The sequence below is a fragment of the Oncorhynchus kisutch genome, linkage group LG12 (genome assembly GCF_002021735.2).
Source record: "Oncorhynchus kisutch isolate 150728-3 linkage group LG12, Okis_V2, whole genome shotgun sequence".
In the NCBI taxonomy this organism is placed as follows: domain Eukaryota; kingdom Metazoa; phylum Chordata; class Actinopteri; order Salmoniformes; family Salmonidae; genus Oncorhynchus; species Oncorhynchus kisutch.
Genome location: NC_034185.2, coordinates 45,726,776 through 45,736,727, shown reverse-complemented (window position 1 = coordinate 45,736,727; position 9,952 = coordinate 45,726,776). Strand labels below are relative to the sequence as shown.

The window sequence follows — 9,952 nt, the reverse complement described above, 5'->3', positions numbered from 1 at the left end:
GCCTCTTAAGGCATTTATTTTACATTTATTTAACTAGGCAGGTCAGTTAACTGCCTTGTTCAGGGGCAGAACAACAGATGTGTACCTCGTCAGCTCGGGGATTCAAACTTGCAACCTTTCGATTACTAGTCCAATGCTCTAACCACTTGGCTACCCTGCCGCATGCGGGGTCTTCCACAACATTTGTGAGGTCCATGAGGACGGATACCTTGACACCTGGGATGAGGAACGAAGGAGGTTCGAATGAGAGGAGGGACAAGCTTATAACGCACAGGACAACAACGTAACATAATCTGCAACGGACGTTACAAAAGACCTAATGGCATTGACGGCCCTTTGAGTCTGTGGTCAGTCACATGACAAGAGATGCCAGTGAATACAGATGCTGTACCTACTCCACTTACCCTCTGCCTGTACACACACTGTAATAGTTTCCTTTTAACCCCCTAACGTCGATGTCCACACCCCACTGAATTCAAATTAGCATAATACAAAAATCCCCATAGAAATATGTCAGTTTAAACAAGAGAGATGCTTTTTTTGCATCGGATGCGTCTCAATCCACCACATCTGCCGATGTCGCACTGTCATGTTTGCTCCTGCTCCTCCCCTCCGGCGCATGACGTCGCCAGAGTACTAACCACCTGTCCCGGGATTCATCATTACTCACACCTGGCAGTCATCATTAAACGCACCTGTGAATCATTACGATAATCATTATGATTCACAACTGGACTCTATTACCTTCATAATTTCCTCCCTTTTACATGTCACTCTCCCAGGTTCACTCACCAGTTGGTATTGTTCTTGTGTATCGGTATTCTGCCTTATGTTCGTGTTGTGTTCTTGGTTTTATTAAAACGTTTCACCTGCTTCCGTCTCACCGTCCCATTATTACAGAATACCATCTCAAAATATGGAAGCAACAGGACAACCGGACATCTCCCAGACGATCAATGAAAAAAGTGAAATTTTTCGTCAACACCACGATCAGCTGGCTCAACTGGGGACGGCCATGTAAGAGGTCTGCTCCGTCAGTGTTCCAGGCGTTTGTCAACGAGGTGTTCAGGGACATGGTCGGACGTCAAGTGATTGTGTACATCGATGACATCCTGATATTCTCGACCAACCTGGAGGATCACATCACTCACGTTCGAGCAGTCCTGGAACCATCTGTTCGTCAAGGCAGAGAAGTGCCAATTCCTTCTTGGGCTACCAAATCAGCCCGCAGGGAGTGAGGATGGAGGATAAGACGGTAGATGCACTAAGGTCATGGCCAGTCCCACAGCTCCCAGCTGTGCCCTGGAAACCATATGTGAATTGTTTGCTCCCCATCTATCTTCAGAGTTTGTTCTGTTAGGTGACCTAAACGGGGATATGCTTAACACCCCGGCAGGCCTACAATCTAAGCTTGATGCCCTCAATCTCACACAAATTATCAAGGAACCCATCAGGCACAACCCTAAATCCGTAAACATGGGCACCCTCATAGATATTATCCTGACCAACCTGCCCTCCATATACACCTCCTCTGTTTTCAATCAATCAAACACTGCCTCATTGCCTGCATCCGTAATGGGTTTGTGGTCAAACAAGCACCCCTCATCACTGTCAAACGCACCCTAAAACACTTCTGCGAGAAGGCCTTTCTAATCGACCTGGCCCGGGTATCCAGGAAGGATATTGACCTCGTCCCGTCCATAGAGGATGTCTGGTCGTTCTTTAAAAGTAATTTCCTCACCATTTTAAATAAGTATGCCCCTTTCAAAAAATGTAGAACTAAGAACAGATATAGCTTGGTTCAGTCCAGACCAGACTGTCCTCGACCAGCACAAAAACATCCTGTGGCGGACTGCACTAGCATCGAATAGTCCCCGTGATATGCAACTTTTCATGGAAGTGAGGAACCAATACACGCAGTCAGTTAGGAAAGTAAAGGCTAGCTTGTTCAAACAGAAATTTGCATATTGTAGCTCTAACTCCAAAATGTTTTGGGACAATGTCAAGTCCATGGAGGATAAGAGCACCTCCTCCCAGCTGCCCACTGAGGCTAGGAAACACTGTCACCACAGATAAATTCACGGTAATCGAGAAGTTCAGTTAAGCATTTCTCTACGGTTGGTCATGCTTTCCTCCTGGCTACCCCTACCCCGGGCCAACAGCACCGCACCCCCCACCGCTACTTGCCCAAGCCTCTCCTGCGTCTCCTTCACCCAAATCCAGATAGCAGATGTTCTGAAAAAGCTGCAAAACCTGGACCCATACCAATCAGCTGGCCTAGACAATGTGACCCTCTCTAACATTATCTGCCGCCATTGTTGCAACCCCTACTACCAGTCTGTTCAACCACTCTTTCATATCGTCCGAGAACCCTAATCAAAGTGGGTGACACTCTGGATCCAAACTGTTACAGACCTATATCCATCCTGCACTGCCTTTCTAAAGTCTTTGAAAGCCAAGTTAACAAACAGATCACTGACCATTTCGAATCCCACCGTACCTTCTCCGCTGTGCATTCCGAGTTGCGAGGTGGTCACGGGTGCACCTCAACCACACTCAAGGTACTAAACGATATCATAACTGCTATCAATAAAAGACAGTACAGTGCAGCCGTCTTCATCGACCTGGCCAAGGCTTTCGACTCTGTCAATCAACGCATTCTTATCGGCAGACTCAACAGCCTTGGTTTCTCAAATGACTGCCTCGCCTGGTTCACCAACTGCTTTTCAGATAGAGTTCAGTGTGTCAAATCGGAGAGCCTGTTGTCCGGACCTCTGGCAGTCTCTATGGGGGAACCACATGGTTAAATTCTCGGGCCGACTCTCTTCTCTGTATATATCAACGATGTCGCTCTTGCTGCAGGTGATTGCCTGATCCACCTCTATGCAGACGACACCATTCTGTGTACATCTGGTCACGGTATACATATCCCCAGTTCGGGATACACACTAACACTGTTTTGCTCTAGGACGCCCACGGGCCTCACAAGACTCATCTGAAGGTCCCAGTTGAAAAAAGAATAGAAGTATGTAGGGTACTAGGGGGTAACTAGCTCCCCAGTAATTCACATTAAGAAAACAAGATGTCACAATTATTTTCCCAAATGTATCCTGGCAGCCACTGCTCTAGCTCAATAAAACATTTCCTCTGTCACAACTTATGGAGATATTTCAACAAAATGATTATGTGGTAAGTTTATCTAATTTTTTGAAAAAGTTGTAGATATATTCCAATGAAGTTAGAGCTATAATATTTTTTTAAATATACAAGTAGGAAAGCCTTAAGATAAATAATCCACTTGTTTAGAGAGAATTGTGGATACTTTTTTAGTAAAGTAGTAATATGTTGAATGATTGTGTTGAGGGAAACTCACCCCTTTAGTTACCCCTTTATGGTTATGAATTATGAATGTGTTTCTACCAACTAACTTGCTAGCTAGCAACTTGACTAGCAGCAAATAATAGCTAGCTAGCTAGTTAGTATAAGCTGCTAGGAGTGCTAGCTAGCAATCTCACTACCAGATCATCTGAGTTAAATACATTAAATAGATAACGTAACTTAATTGCAGTTGTAAAGGTTTCCACTAGTGACTGATAGCTTTACAGTTAATGTTACTTTATAGCCTTTTAGCTATTTTACACAGCATTTTATGTCATATAGCTAGAAAATGCATGTGCACATTAGTTATTGAAAAAGAGGGCCTTCACATCAAATCTCATAGTGAGGATATTAATGGTGACATGTGCAACACCATTTCCCCCTCATATAAAAAAAAGAAGACAACTAGACTTAGCTTTCAAGTATTACTAAAGCATTTCTAAATAAAACTGATTAAATGTATTAACACATGAAACCTTATGCCAGGTACCCCGGTATTTAAAAAAAAAAATCCCAAATGTTGCTTTTTGGTGTCAGCAATTAGACATTGTTCTTAGTGGGGGCTAATTACCCCCTAGTACCCTATATATGGAGACTGTTTTGTGCCAAAAAAGGGGTTAAATACATGTAAAAAAAATAATAATAATTTAAAACAGACTTCAGAACAAACGTCCTTTGGGGGTGGGGACTATCCGTTGTTCCATGTCATGAGTCTGTTATTCAATGTGTTTGTATGGGCCAATAGCACCAAGGCAAAATAAAAAATTTCCTAAAACTTTTTGCATATTTTTGGGATCCTTCAAGGGGTCTTAAAATTCAAAAACAATGAGCAAAATGATCCTTGGTATGACCGTTTAAAAAAAATTCATAGAGTTTGAAGAACCCCTCGGCTTAGAAAGAAATATACTTTTTAGCAAACACTTTTATCCAAAGCGACTTAGCCTTTGGTGCATACATTTTTACATATAGTTGGTAATTGAAATGGGTGGTGGCTGAGTGAAGCGGCAGCCCTGGGGAAGGTAAATAGCACCTGTACATAGAAGGTGGTTGAAGTTGTGTTGGCTGTTGAAAGATATTTCAACATGTTAGCCTATATGGTGCCCATCTGCATTAGCTTCTCCCTCTGTGAATTCTGTAAGTCGGTTGTTAGGTTTCTCTTTTTTCATGCTTTTCATTCAGCGTCCCACTTCAACTCCTCCTTGAAGTGCCTCTCGGACTCCTCCAAATGTGTTTTGACCATGGACGACACCTCCCTCACAGCCATATGGAGCTTGTTCTTCTTTCTGGGACCACCTAGGGAGTAAATAAAAACGTGTATTAGTGGTTTACAAGGCGTAGAACATGGATAAAGAACAGCAAACAGGGCCATTTAAAACAACTTTTTAGCAGCTATAATTAATTGGGAATTTGTTCTTGCTTGTAGGCTAGCCTATATGACTGCAATAGGCTAGCATCCATAAAGGGCTTAGCTATCAAGCCCTGGATGATGAACATTATGGAGGACTAGCTAATAGTTAGTTGATGGTTGCAGCTAGTAGCTAGCTATGTTGCTTTCATAGACAGGACATTTTGCCTGTCATCATTTGTGAAGACAACCTGGGATTCCCTAGTCTGGCTGATACCAAACCAAAGAGGGTCATGTCAGCCAGGCTAGGGCTTGTATTTAACGTCAACCTGGGATTCCCTATATCGTCATAATAGAGATGGAGGGAATCTTCTTGCTAGGTAGCTATCTCTATGACGTTAAATGCATGGGATCCTAAAGTAGGAATACTTCATAAATGATGACAGACAGAATTTCCATCCTTGAAAAGTTAGCTAGCTAGTTAGGTTAGCTAGTTAACTAGCTAGGTACTATTGTAACAGAGGAATGGTGTTTAGCTAGCTTAATATTTAGGAAATTCCATCTAACCTAATGTTAACTAACTTAACTAACTTGATCCGGTTAGCCCCCATTACATTGAGCAGGTTAGCCCCCATTACATTGACTCGCTGAGTACAGACCTGGTGTCCCCAAATCTGACTGAAATGATCGAAGTGGACCTTCCTGATCCGACCACTTATATTATTGTTGTCCCCGATGTTGTACCTTCAGTTTTGAAATGATTTGGGCTTTTGTTCAGTGATTCCTTGGTCTGCCAAAAGCCTTTCCGCTGAGTCCCTGACGGTCCTGTCAATTTGGACAGATATTTCCTCATCAACTGATGAAGAAGAGTTACTTCACTCTTACTCCAGGTCGCAACACTATCATTCACAATTTTGTTGTTTTGATGTTTTTTTTTATGGAAAGGTAGCTAGATGTGTTTTCTTTCTAAATGTCTTGGTAAGTATTAGTTATGGTATTTAACAAACTAACATATTTTAGGAGAGAGTGGAGAGGGATCTGCACGCAGCAGGCAGGCAGCTCACAATTAATTGTTTGACTGTGATGGATGTGGAAATGGATGGTGGCTGAGTGAAGCGGCAGCCCTGGGGAGGTAAACACCCCCTGTACATAGAAGGTGGTTGAAATTGTGAAAGATGTTCCCCAACTCTAGCACCATGTTCATCTGCATGGTGCCATCTGCATTAGCCTCTCCCTCTGAATTCTGTAAGTCGGTTGTTAGGTTTCTCTACCATGCTTTTTGTCAGCGTCCCACCTCAACTCCTCCTCGAAGAAGCGCCTCTCTGACTTCTCCAAGTGCCTTGTGACCATGGACGACACCTCCCACACAGCCATCTGGAGCTTGTTCTTCTTTCTGCGACCACCTAGGGAGTAAATAAAGACATGTATTAGTGGTTTACAAGGCATATAACATGGGTAACAACTAGAATGAATTGGGATTTGGTTCTTGCATGTAGGCTAGGCTATATGACAGCAATGAACTAGCATCCAAAAGGGCTTAGCTGTCCAGCCCTGGGTGACTAAAATTATGGCGTGCTAGCTAATAGTTAGTTGATGGTTGCAAGTAGTAGATAGCTAGGTTGCTTTCATAGAAAGGACATTTTGCCTGTCATCATTTGTGAAGACAACATGGGATTCCCTAGCTAGTCTGGCTGATACCAAACCAAAAAGGGTCATGTCAGCCAGGCTAGGGATTGCATTTAACGTCAACCTGGAATTACCTGCATTGTCATGATTGAGATGGAGGGCATCTCCTCGGCGATAAGGGCAGTAGCTAGCTAGCTAAAATGCAGGGGTTCCTAAAGTAGGTTTACTTCATAAATGATGACTTTCCATCTGTGAAAAGTTAGCTAGCTAGTTAAGTTAGCTAATTAACTAGCTAGGTACTATTGTAACAGAGGAACAGAGGAATGTTGTTTAGCTAGCTTGATGGGAAGAAAATTCCATCTAGCTAATTTGAACTAACTTGATCTGGATTGCTGGGGAACTAATGTTAGCTGTTCCTTAACACTCGATGATGGCCCTGCTTATGATGTGGTGAAGGAAAACTCTAACGAGGTGTCACCATTGTGTCTGTGTCCTTCCACATTAATTCCACCTAGTCTTGCTCTGGCAGCAGTTTAGCCCCCATTACATTGACTGGCTGAGTACTGACCTGGTGTCCCCAAATCTGACTGAACAGATCGAAGTGGACCTTCCTGATCCAACCACTTGTATTATTGTTGTCCCCATGGTTGGATCTTTCCAGGACTTGAGATTTGAAATGATTTGGGGTTTTGTTCGTTTGATTCCTCGGTCTGCCAAAAGTCTATCCAGCTGCCCTAGACGTGTTTTCTTTCTGAATGGCTTGGTAAGTATTAGTTACGGTATTTAACAAACTGTAAAACACTTTAGGAAAGAGTGACATTCTAATCAAACAGATGCCTTGTTGAACTCGCCACAGGACAACCTGAAAAACCTGAGTTTTCAGCAGCAGCAACACCCATGAAACATCTAGGTCATTGGGGTTTCAAGAGGGCACCATCAACATTTTGTTGATTAAGCCACAACTCCAGAAGAGTCAGCAGTGGATTATGGCATCCCAGATCCACTCCTCTTTATACCTCCCCCAGCCTCCTTCTTGACAACATTGGGACCCAGCTGGAGTCTTCAGCCAGAGCCATTAGCTTTCAGTAGCTCCTGAAGTCACAAATCCACAACACCCAACTTCCACTGGCCAGATCTTCAATTTCCAGGCCCACTGCTCTGTGCAGTTTGATTCTTCTTGATGATAGTGGATTCATGTTAGAAACCTCGAACTCTGAAGCCCTCTGGGGTAATTTTGTAAACAATGCATAATATTGTATTCTACCCTCATAAAGTACTTTTCTGTTTCAAAGCTATAAGTCCCACAGATGCTTAGTACTGTTAGAAAGGCAATAACTGAAAGATTCTAATAAAGGTGAAAAAAACAGAGCCTGAGTCTAGGTTTGAAATAAAATGTCACCAATTACTGTTCTAATGTGTACTTTTCGCCCAAATCTTTTACCTAATGGTAGCGCTCTGAACATGTGCACATTCCCTGAGGAACACAGCCATTTTAAAAGTGTAGGGCTAGTGCATGGCTTCATTTGTCATCTTACAGGAATAATATGCATACATATGAGGAGAATGCTGAAGCCTTTACCTATCCATTGATATATACCCTGTCTGATTCCCAGTTCATACGTTGGAGAGCAGTAGGAGATCCCATGATGCCTCTTAGCCACTTACTACAGAACCAGTTGGGTCTGGTTTGGGTAGTGAGTCACTGAGCCAAAATGGCTGAATGGATTTTCAAGCCCGACATCTTAAAATGACACTAGCAATCGGGGCTTTCAAGTTGGGGGGTTAGTTTTGTAATATAAGGCACAGGTGAGGAATCTTCAAACGCATTTTCCTATTCACTTTTGCTATTGTAAACAATGAGCTAGATCAATGGTGCATGTGGAGGATGCATACAAGGTAATATGGATGGAGACAGAATTTTTTATTATTTTAAACCTTTATTTAAACAGGCAAGTCAGTTTAGAACAAAGTCTTCTTTTCAATGATGGCCTAGGAACAGTGGGTTTAACTGCCTGTTCAGGGGCAGAATGACAGATTTGTACCTTGTCAGCTCAGGGATTTGAACTTGCAACCTTCCAGTTACAAGTCCAACGCTCTAACGCTCTAACCACTAGGCTACCCTGCTGCCACAAATGTGCAATTACCGTCAGGGTGTACCCTTTCCATGATTACTAAATGCTTGTACTTTTGGTGGCTTGACCTACATTGCATACTCTATGAATATGACCATAGTGCATTAATTTATGGCCTTTATGGGGGAGGTTGGGGGGTTGTGGAGATTCTTATCAGAGATCAGAGTTTAACAGGTTGATTAAGTACATTTTCCTCCATACATTGTAAAGTGCTTTGAGCACCTGGGAAAGCCTTATATAAATCAAAACCATTGATGAATTCCTACATTTGTACATACAGATACAGACATGGTGAGAATCATGCTAGTTTATTTTGGGATTGAATGTTCTCAGTCTACTGTCTAGTGAACTAAGTACTTTAAAGTTTTCTGCTAAGTCTATGGGGGGGGGGAGTGTTGTCGACGCGCAGCGGGGTGTCTAGGAAACACGGCAAACGCATGGCTACAAGCTAACACCGCAGCTGGCTGTTTCCAAAACATTGCAAATTATTCATAAGCGTGAGCTTGCGTTATTGAATAACTTATAACCCGAAAAACGATCAGAAGACATGACTTATTCAGCAGCATTGTTAGAAAAGGTGGACCCGTTGTGGTTGTTGTTTCGAGGCTAATATGATGATTGAACACAGATGTGGGGAGAGGAATTTGAACAACAACCCCAAAACATTTTTAAAGCATTGACATATAGTATTTACCTAGCGTCTTGTTCATAATCCCTACTCCATCTTTTCAAGAAACAAAATGGATAACTTTAGTTAGCAGCACTTTTGGAACTATTCCACCTGTTCCATTGAGCCAGACTACGCATATTGAGCACCTGTACAGTATTTGAAGGGGGGGAGGGGGGATAACACTATTTTGACCAATAAGGGCTGATACTGATAAGAATATTCTGCTAGTCTCCAAACCACTTTCATATAGGGCCTCATGTATAGCATCCCTTGTGAGTGTTCCCCATTTTGAGGTTGACATTGGCCAAATGGCCTCCTATTCTCTACATAGTGCACTATACTTGACCTGGAAATAGGGTGCCGTTTGAGACGCATACATTGAATGCCACACTGCTATCTCTACCTCTGGGGTTCAAATGTTGTGACCACCGCAAAGCAGGTCCACCCGGCCTTAAAAATGACTTCTCCCCCCCCAGGCCAGAGCTACAATAAAACTTATGCAAAAAATCGATGCAAGAAAACTTTGGTAAGTCCTCAATAGGGACGGTGGACAACCAACGGCGGTATTGTCAGAAAGACAAATTCTTCAAGCGGTACTGGGCCTCCGTTCATTAATATATACTAAAACATATCCCACTGCCATCGGTTTAAAGATGACACAAATGGGTTTGGTTTTGTGTGCGCCAGGCACTCAGGCAGCAGGGAGCTCATCTGAACCTACACTACGGGCCGATTAAGTCTTTGTTATCATTTATGTCGAATGCCCCTCTGGCTCTGCTAATAGCGTCCGTTTGGCCTCCA

At 42.9% G+C, this 9,952-nt stretch overlaps 1 long non-coding RNA gene across 1 annotated transcript in view; it reads right to left on the bottom strand.

The window, feature by feature from the left end:
* Window positions 1-3,885: 3,885 nt before the first annotated feature.
* LOC116376469 (uncharacterized) overlaps window positions 3,886-9,952 on the bottom strand; it is a 44,165-nt gene continuing 38,098 nt past the window's right edge. The window contains exons 2-3 of the long non-coding RNA XR_004211820.1: window positions 6,018-6,126; window positions 3,886-4,671 (exon numbers count right to left, since the gene is read on the bottom strand). This is a non-coding gene — a long non-coding RNA (uncharacterized LOC116376469). The remainder of the gene's footprint in view (window positions 4,672-6,017; window positions 6,127-9,952) is intronic.